The sequence below is a fragment of the Nanorana parkeri genome, unplaced genomic scaffold (assembly GCF_000935625.1).
Source record: "Nanorana parkeri isolate BGI_ZX_2015 unplaced genomic scaffold, ASM93562v1 scaffold91, whole genome shotgun sequence".
Lineage (NCBI taxonomy): Eukaryota > Metazoa > Chordata > Amphibia > Anura > Dicroglossidae > Nanorana > Nanorana parkeri.
In genome coordinates, this window is record NW_017306359.1 from 1,541,756 (window position 1) to 1,560,980 (window position 19,225).

General features: G+C 38.8%; 1 protein-coding gene across 2 annotated transcripts in view; it reads left to right on the forward strand.

The window, feature by feature from the left end:
* The window catches only part of PDZRN4 (PDZ domain containing ring finger 4), a 127,116-nt gene that overhangs the window by 1,086 nt on the left and 106,805 nt on the right, over positions 1-19,225 (forward strand). The window lies entirely within an intron of this gene.

The window sequence follows — 19,225 nt, forward strand, 5'->3', positions numbered from 1 at the left end:
ATATATATATATATATACACTTAAAGTTGCTGTCAAGCATTTGTATTGATGTATATTCCAAGAATAGAAAGTGAAATTGAGCAGTGGAATTAATAGCTAATCAGTAAACAGCTTGCTGTCCTTTTCTGTTGCTTTGTAAATTGTGTATGCTTGTTGGTATCAGCATTAGAGCCAGGGATTGCGCCTTTTTTTTAGGCTCCGGTTGTTCTTGTATTAGATTGTTCTGTCCATGACAAATTGTTGCTGACAGCGGCTGAGCTCCAGCAGTTTAAGCAGTATTGGTGATGACACGCTGCACTAAGAAGTGTTGGTGGTCTATTGGCACAGCAGCGGCTAAGGTGGAAAGTACAGAGGCAGCTAACTGGCTTTCTTCACTGTCTTTCTGATGCGATTCATTTCACAGCGGGCTAATTAGAGAGTGGACTGGCTACCTGGAGCTGCCTTAATGTACACTATCATGGTAATCAGTCCAAAGTCTCATTACCCTCTTTCCAAAATGATCTGGGGTATTAATTAAATATAAAAATGACACTCTGTCATTGCTGAAAGGAAAACCCAGATTAACATTGTTAATTACTGCGGAGGGCAAAGCCTCAATTTCAGTTTAATGTTGACCTGAAATCCCCAGTTGGTGGAGAAATCAAAGGAGCTAACTCATAGGATGTCAAGTCTCCAGCTTGTTTGCAGAAAGAGGACCTGTTTCCATCTGCAGCAAAAACTTTACATACTCCTAGCCTGTGCACAGAACAGGTCTAATGCCCATAATGCATATTCATGTCTTTCTATGTCATGTTATATATAATAGGGGAATTAATCAAAATTGGAGCAATAAGCATCGATCTTTAATTTTCAAATCTTAACTAAATAAACTGAAGCTTGAAGCTGGTCGGTTACTAAGGGCAAATGCACCAGATTATGTCTGCTCCAGGTTTGATACATTCTCCCCAACAATTAGCAAGATCAAATGAGATCTGGCCATATGTTGAGCAATATGCTGCAGAACTGAGCAGAGCATCCTTTTTTAAGCCTGGGGTCAGTTAAAAAAAAAAACATTCAATAAAAATCCATCTGCAGCTGACCTTTGATCTTTTCAATATCCTACATGCTGACCATGTTAAAAGTTGCGTGAGTCATGAGTGTTGGTCATGCCAGGTAACCACGCCTGGCAGTTCGTTTTAGGACAGGCAGTTGGGTAAATCAATTGACTTGGTGCAGAGAAATTGCCCCATGCAATACAGGTATCAATAACTGGCATTTCAATGGGGCTCCTTATAATACTGTTATATTTCTCCTAAAAAAAAAGTAATCTCCATAACCATGATGTTTCAGTGGTTCCTCTGCTGTATTTCTGATAGAGTTTAATCCCTTGAAAAATGTGAGCAATTTTCCACTGTAATATGCACTCTGCCTCCAGCCCCAGCTAACTGTATTGTTGCTTGAATGTCACTGATAAGGGATCAAAGGGGAGCAGTAATGTGCATGTGACACCTTCCGCTCTTCTGTGTCTTTTCACATACAAGCTCTCGTTGGTTTTTTTTTTGGACATTCAGGCGCAATGTATTTTCAGGAAGGGGTTAATAAGCCACATTAATGTGGAGCACCTGTCAGCGGAACACCCCTACTGTCCACTGGGGTGAACTAAACCCAAAACAACAGTTAGTAACCAAATCAGATGACTGAAAATGAATTAGCCTGCTCAAACACTAGTACTTGACTGGAGCAAATCCCTTTAATTTTACGGTCTCCTAATTCTGAGCTCGCAGCCTCCTTTGAACCATGGTAATATTGCTGATTTTAAAGGGCACACATCATCACATCATCCGTCTAGGGATGACTTCCATTTGTCATTTCCTTGTAGGATACAGCAAAGCTGAACTCGAACCAGGCTTGAAGGCAGTTTAGATATTGACAGTAAAAGCCACATTATAAGTAACTGTAAAAATAAAACAGAAAATATTTATATTTAAAAATCTTCAGCTTTGCATAAACGTGTAACGGTGTTTCTACATTAGGTGGGCAGATGAGTGTAACATACTACTGCATAATAAGCCCTCATTCACACCTAGCATTTAGTAGCGTCTTTTCTGCCCTAAAAAAAGTTTAAAAAGAAAACACCCGGAAAAAAAAAATCCTATTTATTTTTATGGCCGTGTTGACATTGGAGCGTTTTTATCGCTTGTAGCAAAATGCACATCACTGTAAAAAAGTACATAAGCTTCTCTCAAGAAGTGCAGATTAAAGTAGAACTATGGGGTAAGTGTTTTTCCCCATAGTTCTCCTAAGGGTCACGGGAGGACACAAACTAGCGTCCTCCCGTGACCCTAAGCTCAGTATACCGCGAGCTACAGCTGTCGAGATCTACCCAACTGCGTGATTGACAGCTGGTTCTGCCTATCTAGAGACAGAGCCAGCTGTACCCGCCCCCTCCCCATCCATTCCGCCAGTCAGTGCTGGAGGATCGGAGCAGGGAGGGGGGGAATCCCTGCAGGGAGCTGTGAGTGACAATCATGGCTCTCTGCAGGGACATGATCGAGAAGTGAGCGAGCGACGGTATGTGTTCGCTCACTTCCCGACCTATTGAGCTAACGTGTGACAGTCTCATTGTCACAGGTCGGCTCGAACTATGAGGTTGAGTGAAAATCACTCACAGTTCTCCTTTAAGTGCTTCTTGGCCTCATTGACTTCAATGGAAACACTAAAAAACTGCAGTTTGCTGCGTTTTGGGGCGTTTGCTTATTTACATCAATGTGTCACAATGTGCTTGCAAAAACGCGTGACTTAATGTATGTGCATAAAACGTTTGCAGAAACGCGCAAAAAACGCGCAGCAAAAACACACGTAGGAACGACCGAAAAAGCTGTCGCCTACGTGTGAATGCAGCCTGAGGGCTTGTTCACACCATCCCTACACCAGATCTGGATCTGCAAACACGGTTATGTGCATTTTTGACACCTTTTTGCCGAGTTCCAGTGGATTTTGTTTGGTCCCGCTTGGTTTTGCCTGGGTTTTAGGCATGATCAAGTGCGTTGTGGTGCATTAACATGCATTTGTGTGCATTCCAGAGCAGAATAAATGCAGCATGCGGGACCTTTTTAAAAAGGTCTGGAACTGAACGAAGTGGTGTTAACTGGCCTCATTTTTATCATTTACATTAATGTGTATGCATTTTTGGTCCAGATAAAAAACATTCTGGTCTGAAACTGGTCTGGAAATGGTGTGAACAAGCCCTTAAATTGCTTCCTATCCGGGTCTGTTCGACTCAGGGCACAGATTGAGTTCTCTGTTAGTTGAAACTCTTTAACAGGGACTGGAGGCATGGTATTTTGTGGTTTTGGGGTGTGAGCTACTAGTAATCAGCCATTTGAGGTTGAGGAAAGGTTGTCTATGATTCTCCTTTACTGGAACACTAACTGCAGGTGGATCATTGGCTTTGGTCAGGAGGTCACATCACATCTTTGAAAGAAATATCTTCCCTTCTGATGGATGTATAAAATGATTTGATGTATGTGTATAAATCAAAGTGATATGAGGTGATGATGATCTTCTTCATAGGTAGAATCCCTGCAGGGAGCTGTGAGTGACAATCATGGCTCTCTGCAGGGACATGATCGAGAAGTGAGCGAGCGACGGTATGTGTTCGCTCACTTCCCGACCTATTGAGCTAACGTGTGACAGTCTCATTGTCACAGGTCGGCTCGAACTATGAGGTTGAGTGAAAATCACTCACAGTTCTCCTTTAAGTGCTTCTTGGCCTCATTGACTTCAATGGAAACACTAAAAAACTGCAGTTTGCTGCGTTTTGGGGCGTTTGCTTATTTACATCAATGTGTCACAATGTGCTTGCAAAAACGCGTGACTTAATGTATGTGCATAAAACGTTTGCAGAAACGCGCAAAAAACGCGCAGCAAAAACACACGTAGGAACGACCGAAAAAGCTGTCGCCTACGTGTGAATGCAGCCTGAGGGCTTGTTCACACCATCCCTACACCAGATCTGGATCTGCAAACACGGTTATGTGCATTTTTGACACCTTTTTGCCGAGTTCCAGTGGATTTTGTTTGGTCCCGCTTGGTTTTGCCTGGGTTTTAGGCATGATCAAGTGCGTTGTGGTGCATTAACATGCATTTGTGTGCATTCCAGAGCAGAATAAATGCAGCATGCGGGACCTTTTTAAAAAGGTCTGGAACTGAACGAAGTGGTGTTAACTGGCCTCATTTTTATCATTTACATTAATGTGTATGCATTTTTGGTCCAGATAAAAAACATTCTGGTCTGAAACTGGTCTGGAAATGGTGTGAACAAGCCCTTAAATTGCTTCCTATCCGGGTCTGTTCGACTCAGGGCACAGATTGAGTTCTCTGTTAGTTGAAACTCTTTAACAGGGACTGGAGGCATGGTATTTTGTGGTTTTGGGGTGTGAGCTACTAGTAATCAGCCATTTGAGGTTGAGGAAAGGTTGTCTATGATTCTCCTTTACTGGAACACTAACTGCAGGTGGATCATTGGCTTTGGTCAGGAGGTCACATCACATCTTTGAAAGAAATATCTTCCCTTCTGATGGATGTATAAAATGATTTGATGTATGTGTATAAATCAAAGTGATATGAGGTGATGATGATCTTCTTCATAGGTCAAAAAGCATCTTTTCCTTTCTGATCCTATAAAATGTACAAATACAATCTATACAGAAGAACAGAAGGCGATCTTCTGTAATATTGTACACTAAGCAGCTCCAAGGCTAACCTCCAGTGCTAGCAGCAGAAGCAGATGCTCATTTTATGAGTTTGCATCTTCCTTTGTGCTCAGCTGTGAAAAAAAAGGCACATAAAGAAGTGAATCGGTAGGTATGAGTCAGTCGTAGAAATGGCACAGGTAATTATATCTTTAGTGAGGAAAAAAAAAACAGTTCTGGAAGGGAGGCAAACAAAACAAAGCGTGCTGTTATTTCATTACAAATCATGAATAGAACTGTCATTATGTGTGTAAGTTAAAAGCATTGTATGCTGCAATTACATTGTCTTTACACATGGATTCATTTTATCCCTATGTTTACTATATTTGGCATAATGTGGGTCAAACTAGCATCTTTTCTTCCTCTTTCAAGCTTCTATTATACTCAAACGAGGCTCCAGGTATTGCCAGCACCGGTGACCTGGGCTTTGTTCCTCCAGGACAGCATTTCACATCACTCAGTCTCTTTATTTAGAAGCACAGCTGGATGTGCTAGAGCAGCCTCCAATAAAACTGGAAGATTACACGAGTCACGCTAGGGAAGAGATACCTTCTAAGGCTAAAAGACCTTCTGTGAGATTGTGACGGAGCAATGCCAAGATGGATTTGGTATACCATAGGAAAATAATTACACACTAGCGAGAAAACATATCAAAGTGTTTTCAATGTATTATTACTTCAGTTTTACCACTGGCAAAATCACGAAAGAAAGGCTTTACAGAGTGAGAGTTAAACCAGGGAACTATCTATGTGCTGATCAATGTGTGGATGGTATATGTATGTATCATATGTGCCCTATGCAATGCCATTTCTGTGGTTACAAAGACATGTTTTATTTAAGCATGACTTTCAGTTAAAACAAAAATTATGTGTGTGAATGTGTACAAACTCCCTTAAAGCCCAACTCTAGCCAAAACCTTTTATTAGAGAGAGGGTTATAGCCTCTGTCAGGTTGTTATTGCCATAGCATTGTAGAGCATGTGTATGTTCACTTTTAGCACCTGCTTTTGTACCTCTTTAATAGTGTATGTGCCTTATTCATTTTGCTGCGTGGGTCTGTTAAACTCAGGGCTCAACCCGAGTTCTCTGCTAGTTGATACTATTTTTGAGGGCTGGTGGCATGGTATTTGGTGGTTTTGGGGTGTTTTTATGCTGTGGGTTACATTTGCGTGAGGCTGTGTACTTGTGCAGTGATGTTATTCATAATAAAGAATTGTTCTATGAAATTTTTAGGGTGCGGACATTTGTTTAGGGGGTGCCCTACTTTTGTGGCCCCCTGTCTGCATACTCAGTGATGCTGGTTTGCTCTTTAAGTAAGGTTTATTTGCCATCTGTGTTTTGTTGGAGAGATTTCCTTTACAGACAGGAAGTAATGGGACGTTTCTCCAACAGGAAAACAGACAAAGGCAAAGACACATTTTAGTAGAGTAAGGAAGGGTTATTTATGATAATGTTTATATTGTTGTCTGTGCCTTTTGCTCCTGCGATCTGTAGGTCGTGTGCAGCCTTTCTTCAGCTGTCTGTAAAACTTCTAGAGTGGGCAACCCTCCCCGTCCCGCTATCCATTGGATACATGGCCATTGGACACTTGGCTGTTGGACTCATGGATCCCAGCGCAAGAACATGTGATCTGTCCCATTCACACTGGAGCTGAGCTCAGCATTGTGCCTCCGAGGCATAGAATGCACACTGCACAAGCAGAGGGTTTGAACAAGCCAGAGCTTAATGCTGCCATGCCTCAAATGGGGATTTCGTTCACACTAGATTTTGTAGACAGGCTGGGGAAAGGCTGAGAATGGCTTAGAGATGATTGGAGGATATGCAGCCAAGTGATACACAAATAAGCTATATTTTTGTTATTAGTTAAGGTACTTAAATGCATTTTTATGATTTAACTCTTTAGTTAATGTCACTTTAAGCATCTTTTTATTATACCACAGAGGACCACTTTTTATTATACCACAGAAGCTGAAATGCGAAGGTACTTTTTTTTGGAAAGGTGATATTAAGGTAAACTAACCCTTTAAGGAAACTACTAAAACAACCTACCCTTGCAAGAATCAATCAGATTTGTGCAAGACGTTATGGAGGTATATGTAATGTTAGGCTCATAAACTCTATGTTGAAGTTTTAGAATCCTTCCAGCAAAGTCGTGTCCTTACCATTAATTAGGACGTCACCAGTGGAAGTTTGCAGTGGTGAAACTGAAAGGGTGGCACTATTATACACTGCCTGCTCTTGTTAGACTTTATTTAAACAGTGAATACAAAAATAGTGTGCAGTAGCTCAGGACAACCATCAGAAATCAGCTTAGAAGGGCACACTTATGAACAGAGATTTTGATTAGTTGCTATAGGTCACTGATCACCAAGTGCTATGTGATTAGATGAGCCCAATAACAGTGTTTTATAGCATGTGACTGCATTATTTTATGAGCTTTATCTGCCAAAACAAAAAGCGTGCAAGTTATTAGTCAGTTAATTTTTGCTCAGTTGATAAAAGCAGCACATCTTTTGGCATGGTGGTTAGGCTGGCATAGATTGTAAAGGTCTGTGAAAGGAAGAAATATCACCCAGGCCGGAGAGCTCAACTAGAATCCAGCTGCCAGGATCTAAACCTCAGTGCCAGGCTAGGTTTATCATCCAGGCCACATTCACTGTATGTGGTCTGTCTGGGTAGTCCATAAAAAGTGGCATTATCTGAAATCTGAGGGAGAACTGAAGGGGGTTATGGATGCGTGCAGCCTTTAATTGGATACATTAATTAGCCAGTGATTACTGATGAGGAAAAAATTTCTTGGCAGGTAATGTTTTGATTAGAAGGTTTCACCTTGGGCTTTTAACAAAGGTAATTGTAGAGAGCAATCATCAGTTGTATGTAATTTATTTCTTTTTGTAATATGTTTTCTCGGTCTTCTGCTGGGAATGGTCTTGAATATACACTCACAAGGATTTTATTATTTCCAGGTTTGTGTTTGCATTATTTCGCAGTATGAACTGTACATCAGTTAATGTTCTTATTACTAGCTCAGATATTATCTAAAACATTCTACTTACAATGCATTATATATAGGTTGCGATGGATGCAAATTTTGAAATGAAATGAAATTTTGCTGCATTTAAATGAAAATAGCATTCTCTAACCCCAATATACGAGCAGAGCTAGGAAATTCCATGTCTTATAGCAAGGCAAATTTAATCCTTTGACCCACCCTTTAAAAAAAGATTCTTAAAGCTGAACTTCAGGCATAAAACTTTTCATTTATATATACTTCCACTTTAATACCATAGGTATATAAATTCACTTTGTGTGCACCAAATGCATATAGTCTGTGCAGGGAACAGAGCTATGGGAGGTCCTCCCACTACAGATAACTACAGGCGGGTGGTGGATACAAGACCAGTTACTTTGCACAAGGAGAAAGAGGAGCAGTGACTGGTCTTTATTAAAGGAAGATCCTGCACAGAGGCAATGTTTCATGCTTGATTACTGCCCAGATCTGCCAGAAATATACAAAACACACCCAGATTCAATTAAGAATACATACAATAATATAAAGCAATTTGATCCTGGTAGAAAGCTCTGCATATTAAACGCCTGCATACACTTGCCTTTGCGCCACAATTTTGCTTGCCTTCCCCCTGTCTTACCAGGTATATGTTTGAGTCCACATGCATTATAAGCAACCATCATGGGTTGCTTATAATGAAACTCCAAGTTAGAATGAAGTCCATTACATCAAATACGGTAAAATAGTGTACACATTACTATTTCCTACAAGCAAAGTGTTTTGCATAACTGGCCTATAAAATTCAAATTTTCCAATAAGGAGCTCAATGAAAAAACAATTTACATTTTGTATTTTATAGCCTCTTCTTCATTCATCACTAGAACATTGAACTACCTTAAAACATAGAGATCTTATGTTTTAAGCACTCAAAATTCGTCTGATTTGCTTTGAAGCAGAACTCCGGGTAACATTTTTAGTAATCCTGGCAATGGGCCTACTCCTGCACTGCAAGGGTTAAGTGCTCCTTTCTGTCTTGGTTAAAAAATAACAAAGTTATACTCACCTGATCCTCTGAGCTGTTTGGCTGTGAGAGCGCTTCTTACTGCCTGCCTCCTCCTCCTCTGCAGCGATGGCATGGCCCTCGGTGTCGTCACATCCTATACACTGTGTGTAGAACATGATTACTCAGGGACCTTAGACAGCTGCAGCTGAGGAGAAGCAGAGGCTGGAAAGACTGGTCTAAGAGCCAGCCAGCTTGGAAGATCGAGTGAGTATAACTTTTTTTATTTTTGAACCTAGACAAAAATGAGCAGTTAACTCTTGCAGTGGGGGAGTAGCCCCACTGCAAGGGTTAATTAAATAAATAAATGCAATTGTTTATTTTTTTTATTTTTTCAATCTTTCTTTTTTTAATCATCTTTCTTTTTAAAAAATCTTTATTTCTTTTTTGAAATCTAATATTTATTTACATTTTCGGCTCAACCGAAGCCAGCTGAAGCAAGCCGATGTACGGCTGATCTAGGCCGATGTACGGCTAAAATCAGCCATACGAGCCTGAAGTGAATAGCCAAACAGTGTTCGGCTCACTTCACTTTGGGGGGGGTGGGTTATTCACTTGGGTGCCTTCGGCAACTTTGTGAATAACCCTAAGTTGCTGTATATAGTTTAGGATATAGGTTAGCATTATTAAAGCCCTACTGTGGGCAAAATATGTCATATCCATTTTTGTCTGTCGGGTGGGAGGGGGGCTAATATTATCCTGGAGATGGACTTTCATTTATTTACTCATTCTATAGATCATTTAAGGTTTGCTGTCTTTTGGGAAAGACTATTGGGAAAACAAAACGACTCACCTATTTTAGTGAAATATGCTGTTAGTGTTAGAGCTTTATCAAAATTAAAGTGTGTGTACACCGGACAATATTTTAAATGCCATTTCCAAAGAGTTTTTAGTATCCATCCTTTTATGATTTACATTAAATTGGAGAAATACATATGGACAAATGACAAACTCATGTAAACATGGAAAGTGTAAATAAATAAAGGGAACACAACAAAGGAGGGTGTTATTTTTCCATTACTTACTCACATAAAGTTATCTATATACTCTTTGAGAAAATAAGAACAATCTATTTGAAGTCATGTTTTTGAAGATTGCTCTTTAATGATATTACTTTTTTGAGATCCATCTGCTCTTTGTGGCTAGAAAGAATTGCTGTCTTAGTGTAACTTTTAAAGGCATATGCCATTTTGTTTTAGTACAAGATCAATATTTACAACGTAAGTAATAACTAAACATTACCAGTGAAAGGTTAAAACTGTTTCATGCATGTACTGATTTTCAGATCATACGTATTGCTTGACTTGTGACAAACAATAGAAACCTACAAAATATAAGGTTAAAAAAACATAAATGTAATACTATTTAATGGAGTGTGCTGGAGAGATGGTCCACCGTACAGTAATATTGAGTGCTCTGTGTAACTACCACTATATCCACGTGCTGAATAATAGATGTTTCTGCAGAACACATAAAATCCAATGTTACAGTTAAAAGAGAAGAAGCTTTTAAACAGGAATTGATAAAGCACTATAATGTTGGATATTGGATGCACAACTGGCGGTGGGTAAAAATACTAGCTCTCAGCCATAATTGGAAGACAGAAGTGATTTTAAAAGGCCATAGAAAGCTGTAATTGTGTCTATTAAATTTGTGTTGCATATGGTCTGAAAGTCTAACCGCTTTCCAAAAATGGCCTCTTCTTGTATCCTTAGGATGGAAAGCCTACAAAGTAAGTACTGACTTCGTGATAACCAGATTCGGATGCCACTTAAGCTTTTTTTTTTTAGGTTAAAGCACACGGATAAGTGTAATCAGGCTGCAATGGAGATTCTTATCCCTTAAGACATCAAGTTTTTTTTGTTTTCAACTAAAACCTATCCACACAGCATTTATTTTTTCTTCTGTAGTTTATTATTTGTTCTTACAACTCCTATCTAGTTAGCTTAGATATTATTAGTCTTATTATCTTAGGTATTGTTTGAACTTTATTTTCTCTGCTTATCATGCTTTTTACATAAGTAAAGCGCATCTCTATATTTTAGCATAGATGAGATGAGCAGATGGTTTCCTTGTCACCAGGTGTTATATATCCAAAAAGTTCAAGCTGTTCCAAAAAAAGGTCAGTCTAAAAGTTCATAGTTATTGCTATTTGGTCTGTTGATAGAAAAATATTTTTTTATGGATTAAAACCTTTTTCAGTTGGAAGTGTGTTGGTAACCATCTGGCTATTCTGCATTCAGTGCATGCATTTTAAATTGAAACAGAAAATACAGTTGCGTGTCTGTAGTAAAAAAAATAAAACACAGAATATGTTATTGGAGATTAGAGAACATATATACTCCATCCAAGCAGTGTACATTTTGGACCTGGCCTTAGAGCATTTCCATACCTACCAACTGTCCTTCATTTGTAGGGACTGTCCCTCTTTGGAAGCTAAATCCCTCTTTCCTCCTCAGCTGACACTCTTTTTAAACTGATGAAGCGTTATTCTGCATTAAAATCTTTATCCTATCTCTTAATTCTCTCTTTAACCTCTTGCCGTCCGCCCGTAGTAGAAAAACGGACGGACGGCACTGCTGCATCAACAAACAATTCTGTGTTTAACCAATAATTTTTGGCATATCTATACTTAATCGTCTGCATATCTGGGGGAGTGGCAGGGGTGTGTCCATTGCCTAAATACATTGTGCTAGAAGGTGGTTGGGACGTATGGCATTTCCAGCCTCAGATACTTCAAAACTCTAAACCACACTATGTGCCTTTATTTACTGTTATTGCTTAAAGTGACATTAAACCCTCAGATTTTTTAACAAAAACAATACTGTAATGTGTGCCTTACTGTAATCCATGGTAGTTTCCCTTCTCTTTGCTGCTCTTCCTTTTAAATCTGTATCTGTTCTCATGCTCTGCAGAACTTCTGTTTTGCAGAAGACTGCCTTGTCTCAGGAATGGATACACGGTGTCTGTGTATAAGTTTGTATAGGCTTGTAACCTGAGCCAGCACTACAGGAAGAGGCCCTGAGCTGAAAAGGGAAGTTCTCCCCAAGCATGAGAAGACATGAGGATTTAAAAGGAAGAGCAGCAAAGAGAAGGGAAACAACCATGGATTACAGTAAGGCACACATTACAGTATTGGTTTATGTTAAAAAATCTGAGGGTTTAATGTCACTTTAAGGCTACACCAGACATGTTAGGTTGGTGGTGCCCCTTCCGCCATTGCCAATGCTGCAAGGTTCATTTAGAATTAATCATCCTCAAATATTTTTAATTGGAAAGGGTGGAGAACTCAAAGATCAAACCTTTACAATGTGTTTTTTCTTGAAGATGACTGTGATGATAATGACAATGCAAGGTGGCATTGTGTGGCAACACCAGCCAGTGGGTTTTGGATGGGTCTCAAATGTGAATAACTTTTTTTTTATTAACAAACCAGATTCCAATCATTACTAAATTCTGCATTATTTAGTACATTAAAGCCTTTATGTGATTAAACCTATAGAAAGTAACATTTTGTTCTAATACGGTAATAAGGTATTAGAACAAGAGTCCAACTATCTTCTAACTATTTTGTGTGTATTTTATGCCATGATTTTATGTGATGCTGGCAGAAATGTAGTACAGTAACAATATTGTGACTACATCTACATTGGACTAAACGGTTGATGAGCTAATAGCCTTAAGTCTAATGTAGATACATCCCGTGTAATAGGCTATGCTTTAGTTTGATATTTTCTCCTGATGATGTAAACTGTAAGATAAGGTTTCTTGTTATATCCACTACAGTAATTATATTTACTAGGTCAAGCATGTATAATATTATCGCAATACAATATTCCAATGTATGTCAAACTCCACTGAAAAGTACAACTCCAGTGAAAACTTTTTCCAAGAATTTGCTTTGAATAAACTTGAAAAGAGATAATACTCTGCTAAATTATATTTACCGTCTGAGCACCCTCACTTCTGTTCCTGTGACAGCAGGATAGGAAATGAGAGAAGTGGTTGGCTTTATGATGGGAAGACATAGAAAGTGACCATGTGACAGGTTTTTACTGGGAAAAAAAGGTGTTTTATTGAAGTCATTTCCTTTGCTGAAGAGATTTCCCATTGTTTCCTAAACAAAAGGAAGTGAAGGAAAATTTCACCCGAGGGCACACAAAAAAAACCTAACAGAGGTTGACTTTCTTTCAAATTGTCTAAATCTCCTACTTGGGAGCTTTCCTTTCACCTTAGTGGTCTTTAACAGGTACTTAGATGGTAAACACTTATTTTAGGGAGAGTGTTTTTTTTTTGCTGTCTACTGATATAGATGACATTTACCCAGCAATACAGATCCAACAGAGGCTCTGACTCTTACCTGCTCTGCTCAAAAGTTTAAGTAAAAAAAAGTTGTGTCTATAGTTTCACTTTAACAAGTCTGTATTTTGATTAAGTTACATTCGCATCTGCATTTGTATGTCTGCTTTAAAAAATGAAAAATAGAAGTATGGTGTGTTGCATAAGTCACTGTTACCTACATAAAGACATGACATTCTTTACATTTTAAAAAGTGGCCACATTCAGATTTGCCAACAATATATGTCAGCAATTTGACCACTCTATCCAGTGTCTATAGCCTTGGAATGTAGAAGTTTCCACTGTTCTAATAATACTTTAGATTATTTTTTAAAACCCATATTTAAATTATTCTTAATATCAAACAAAGTAGTTACTAGCAGTTCAGAGACTGACAAGACCTGCATGCAAACTATACTTCTGCTGCTGCTAGTGATATTTTAAGCTGTCAGCTTCTGTACTATTGCTTATCCCCCGTTTTGACAGTATCCTGAATAAATAAGATATATATATTATGCCATAAAGTGATGAAATGGTGTGGGAAGAAGGGACTTCAAATGCAGCACTGAGTTAATAAAAACTTCAATATATAATGTCTCAAAGGTTTAATAACAAACCAGATAAAATTTACAAGGATATTTATCCATTAAAAACATTTTTCTGTATATACAGACCCTGGAATTCATAGTGTTGTAGATAATCATTTAAAATCTCTCTCGCAATAGTCCCAGAAATGGTAGAACTTGTGACAGATTCAAGTACATGTTGATAAGCTTTATTTTAATATGTTACAACTCTGAGAAAACTCTCACAAATATTTATGGTAGTGGTAGAGTTTTATAGGCAGATACTCTATATGGGGAGGTTGGGAGAGTAACTGATACACATCGAATATCAGTTCCTGAGGAACTTAAAGACAAATGTTGTCACTCAATTGTCTCAAAGATGTGACACAATAGTTGCATGTACGACACAATAACCAATTTACTCCAACATAGAGGTCTTATTTATATCCATGTTCCTTATTGCCAATATGGTAGTATTTCTTTATGAATTTGTTGCAACAATAGTGTCAGGAATTAAAGTGCATTTATTTGAATATTGGCTACATGGTGGTCCAATATCAGTCAAGAATAAACATATATAGTACAATAAATACACTCACTGGCCACTTAATTACATGCACCTATTCAACTGCTTGTTAACGCAAATATCTAATCAGCCAACCACATGGCAGCAACTCAATGCATTTAGGCATGTAGACATGGTCAAGATGGTCTGCTGAAGTTGAAACTGAGCATCAGAATGGGGAAGAAAGGTGATTTAAGTGACTTTTAATGTGGCATGGTTGTTGGTGCCAGATGGGATGTTCTGAGTATTTCAGAAATTGATGATCTTCTGGGATTTCCATGCACAACCCTTCTAAGGTTTACAGAGAATGGTCTAAAAGAGAGAAAATATCTAGTTAGAGGCAGTCCTCTGGGTGAAAAGGCCTGGGAGCAGATCAACATGTGTATGTGAGAAACTTAGGTGACACATATACACCATCCACAATCCTGCTAGCCCTATAAATATACTGTATATGTATTGTAATGTTGGTGAGCTCACACAGCACTCACGCATGGTTTTTCCATTAACCAAAAGTCTTTATTATTCTTTCAAAAGGCAGACAATAAAGGAAGTCCAACATATAACATCTATTGGCTCAGTCCCACACATTCACAGTGTCCCAGTCCTTTAACAGTTGTCTTTTGCAGCACTGCTGCTTCGGGCCTCAATCCTTAGGGCCACTGTCTGGCTCCTCCAGACAACCTCAATAACGTGCCAACCCCCACAATAGGCTCCACAAACCCGCAGCTCCCTGCTGCACTGGCCTCCACTGACTCATGCGTGGAGTTCTCCTGTCTCCCAGGTGGGGCCCTCAATACATCCCAGCACCCTCTTCATGAGGGTTGTACACAGGTGGACAATTAGGTGCTGGTCGCTACTAAAGCATGGACCCAGGAATGGAAATCTCATCCCACCCAGAGCTCTAAGAAATCTCCCAGCACCAGGATCCCAACTATGAACCAGAAAACATGGAAAGGACTAAAAAGCTAGCTCTTTCCTGATACAAGCAAATTGTTTCCTGGAGCCACTCAGCCCCTCTGGCTGAGAATCATGGGTCCTTTTGAGGCTACATAACACAGTAGTATTGTCACGCAATGCCACAGTATATATAGTCCCTTTAAAGAACCGAATTAGATTTTGTGCCAAGCTGGATTGAGCTCCCCATCCGCATTATGAGCTCCCCATCACACATTTGAGTATATAAGGCAACTTTAAGCTCAGCTGTGCAAAACTACTTCTGTACTGGCACCTCAGACAGCACATTATAGCGTTGCGAACCAAATGCAATGTGTATATAACATATGGTAAAATATACTCTGATAAGGGGGACGTCTGGGCTTAGTGCAGCACACTAGTATTTAAAATCCCACCAACTCCTCAGAGAAATGCCAGATACAAAAATGTACAACTCTCAGCCTGATTCAATAGCATTTTATTGGTTAACTTACTTGTTATTGGTTAATGTTTTTGTTATTAGTTAGCGCTTATTTTAAGCAAACTTTTTTAGTAGGTTAGAGTAGCGTATAGTTTGTTTTTGTTGCTGTGTCTTATTAGGGAGATTGCCCTTCACTTTCTGTTCCGGGGTCAAAATAGAAAGTGAATATAAATCCTCTCTTAGCTGTCACAACGACATGTGTCCCTCATTTTAAGATATTTCTCTCTATTTCTGTTTCTGCTGTTCTGTGACAATTTTGAAATTTTGAAAATCCCATCACTTTCTGTTATCACCAGAAGAAACAAAGATGGTATAACTATGGGGACACACAGCAGTAAAAATTGAACAGGAGTTTATCTTAAAACACATGGTTGTGTTCCTGCTCTCCTCAGTAGGCTCTTCGTGAAACCTCATTATTGTTAGTGATCAGAAACTAGTAGCGTTTAGGTATTGATAACTTGTGCAATATTTGTAACTGATATGGGGTCAGTCAACACTTCACTTAGGTCATATGAAAATTGTTTGTAAATGTCTCAACTAGGGATGTTCAGATACCAAGTACCGTACTCGGTACAAGTACAAGTACATGTACAGATACTTTTCCAGCTCCAAGACTAGACTAGAGAAGAACTCAAAAGTTAGGAGGCAGTTGTAATTTTTAAGGAGCATACGGAGCTCCTGAGATTTGTGCATCCCTGTTTTAATGTATAATTTTATTTTTATTAATATATACAAGGGATGCACCGATACCATTTTTTCAAGTACAAAAACTGACAGTACTGACTCATTTTTGTTTATTGTCATGTGACAGTTTTTCTAAAATAATACAGACTAATGGTTTCAGGACAGTAGTGGAGCGCCAGAGCTAGGTCCCAGCTGCAACTTCTGCAACCCTGGTAGTTCTCGTGAAAATGCCAAGTATCTGAACTGGTATCTGAACATCCTTAGTCTCAACTGGTCAGCATAAGTACACCATGAGCATTTCATTATTTTCATTGTTATATTCCATTTGCCATGTATTTTGAAAGCAGGATGACATGACAGTGATTTGGTAAGTGCAAATTAATAGGAAGGGATAGAGGAGGGGAGGAGATTGCCCTGCTGTGCCAGTGTGTTTGTGGAGACACACACAGCTTACTCCTGCACACAAGGGTGGCTCCATAAGATTCTGCAAGGGAAAGGGGCCACCCTAAAACAGGATATCAGTGCTCAGGGAACCATCTGATTCTGCAGGAAGCTAAAACTTTTAAACATTTAACATTCAAACTGAATTTCAGCCCTATAAATGTTAGCTTGAGATTATTTTTAAAGGATGTAGTTATGAAATTATTTTATATGTACTAATTACAGGATTACTTTATTTTGCTGCATTTTTAGAACAGTGGTTATATTGCATGTGATATTGCTGTGTAACTGCTCAGAGTAAAATATTTTAAATACAACCAGGGTTTTAAATTGTTTTAGGAAATGTTTTGATCTATATATATAATATATAGATCAAAATATATGGATATATAAGTAAATATCCATGTGGCAACCTCAGTTAATGCACACAAAAAAGAGAATAGGTATGATTCTAAAAAATGTAGGCATTTTTTATTTTAGTTTGAACTCTATAGCAACATCTGAAATACAGTTGAAATACCTACTGTATGTTAACCATCATACCTGCCAGAATATTTGCAATTGTGTTCATCCACACATGTGATCTAGACCCTTGCTAGCTAGCATAGTTAGTTTAGACAACTCACTTTTCTCCACCACAGATTAACCATACAGCCTGGTAACCAGGCTACCCCACCTCCTGACTGGACCATAAAAGAGTAACAGCATTCTGATGAAGTCATCACTCTAAACTGCTGTAAGCCTGTTCAGATGGGGGACAGAACTGTGCAAGGCTACATGCCCCTTACTGGCTTAGAGTGCTGATGCTCCCTGTGTGTGAGTGCTTCTCTGTAGAAGATCACTGGAGGCTGATATTCAGACAGATTCAGGGACTTGTGCTAGTTGTGTGTCGAAAAAAATGCCTCCCGATATCACCCGATATTACATTTATTTTGACTGATATACTTTTATCTAGCCTAGAATGAATTCTTGGAACCTGTTTAGCATTGAGTCCAGCTACAAATATAATTGGTGGACATTGCCATATCTCTAAGCACACGATCTTTGTTTCCTTAGGGCCTGGTTGCATTTGTGAAACATGTGACTTACACTTAGGCTCATTAATGTATTTTTGATCATACCCAGTTATTAAAGTGTATGTATAGCCAAAACATTTTCTTTGGGATAAAATTTTTTAGTTGTCACCAGAACTGGAATAGTGGGGAAATCTTATAATGGTGGCACCTTTTCCATTGATAACTATCTAAGAGGAGAACTCCCCACACTTTGGAGTGACTTCTTCTTATTTCCTTTTGCATCTCTGGGACAGTAAATTAAAAGTCTTTCCAATGGAACACCAACAGCAAACAAATAAAATGAATGGGGTTTAACCCTTCCCTAATTTATCCAAAACTAAAAAGAAAGGTTTTGGCTATATATACCCTTCATCGGCTCTTCCACGTGCTTGTGGAATTTGGGATCCTCAGCTTTCCCAGGATACCACAAGAGGACCCAGTGATGTCACCCTCAGCTAGGTAAGTGTGCTGGGGTATAAGGTATTTTTTTTGTTAACGTAGCATTTAAGCGTAGGGAACTAGATGAAAAACGGATCAACATTTTCATGGAAGGTCTGCGATAATGAAGTTTAAAAAATGCACGGTATAAACTTTGTCCAATCCATCTGTTAAGATTACTTCTCTGAAATGATGGCATTCTAGAGCTTGACTTGAGCCATTGCTTTCACTTGCATCCATCTGTAATTATACAGTGTGTTTTATGCATGCTGTCAGCCACGGGGAAATAAATAGTATGAACATTACTGAATGGTGTTTTCACATACAATGTAATGCAGATAGAGTTCTGTTTTCTAAATATTATTTGAGTTTTGTGGCTGAACCCTCCAGTGCTGATATTCACCTCATCAAGATGTTTTCTGTCCCGTGACTGGTAGTTTCAAATGTACTCATCCATCTTCTTGTCCCATTACATTTTGTTTGAATGATGCTCCATACCCATTAAAATTGATGGAAAAGAACAAAGGGAAGAAAAATGTGTCCTTCAATTGATTGTGTCTTTCAGGGAGCAAATGAGGCTACTGAGAGAAAGAAAAAAAAGTGAGATTATTTTGGTGCTCTTATTACCATCTTGTTCAGGTCTCCTATGAACTGATTGCAATTACAAACATTTTCCGTAAATCAGGAGAAATCAATATGTGGATTTCTGTGCTTCATATGCAGACTAAATGTACCTATGTATATGTGTACTCATCTGTATCTTTCTTTTACAGTAATGCACAAACACAGATATTGCATAATATAATAATAAACCAGGGGTTCTAATTTCTACTTCTTAACATTTCCGTTAATATCTCTCTCTTTCTCGCTCTGTCTCATATTGTGCTGGGGCATGGTTAAATGAAGTCTGAGCCTATTCGTT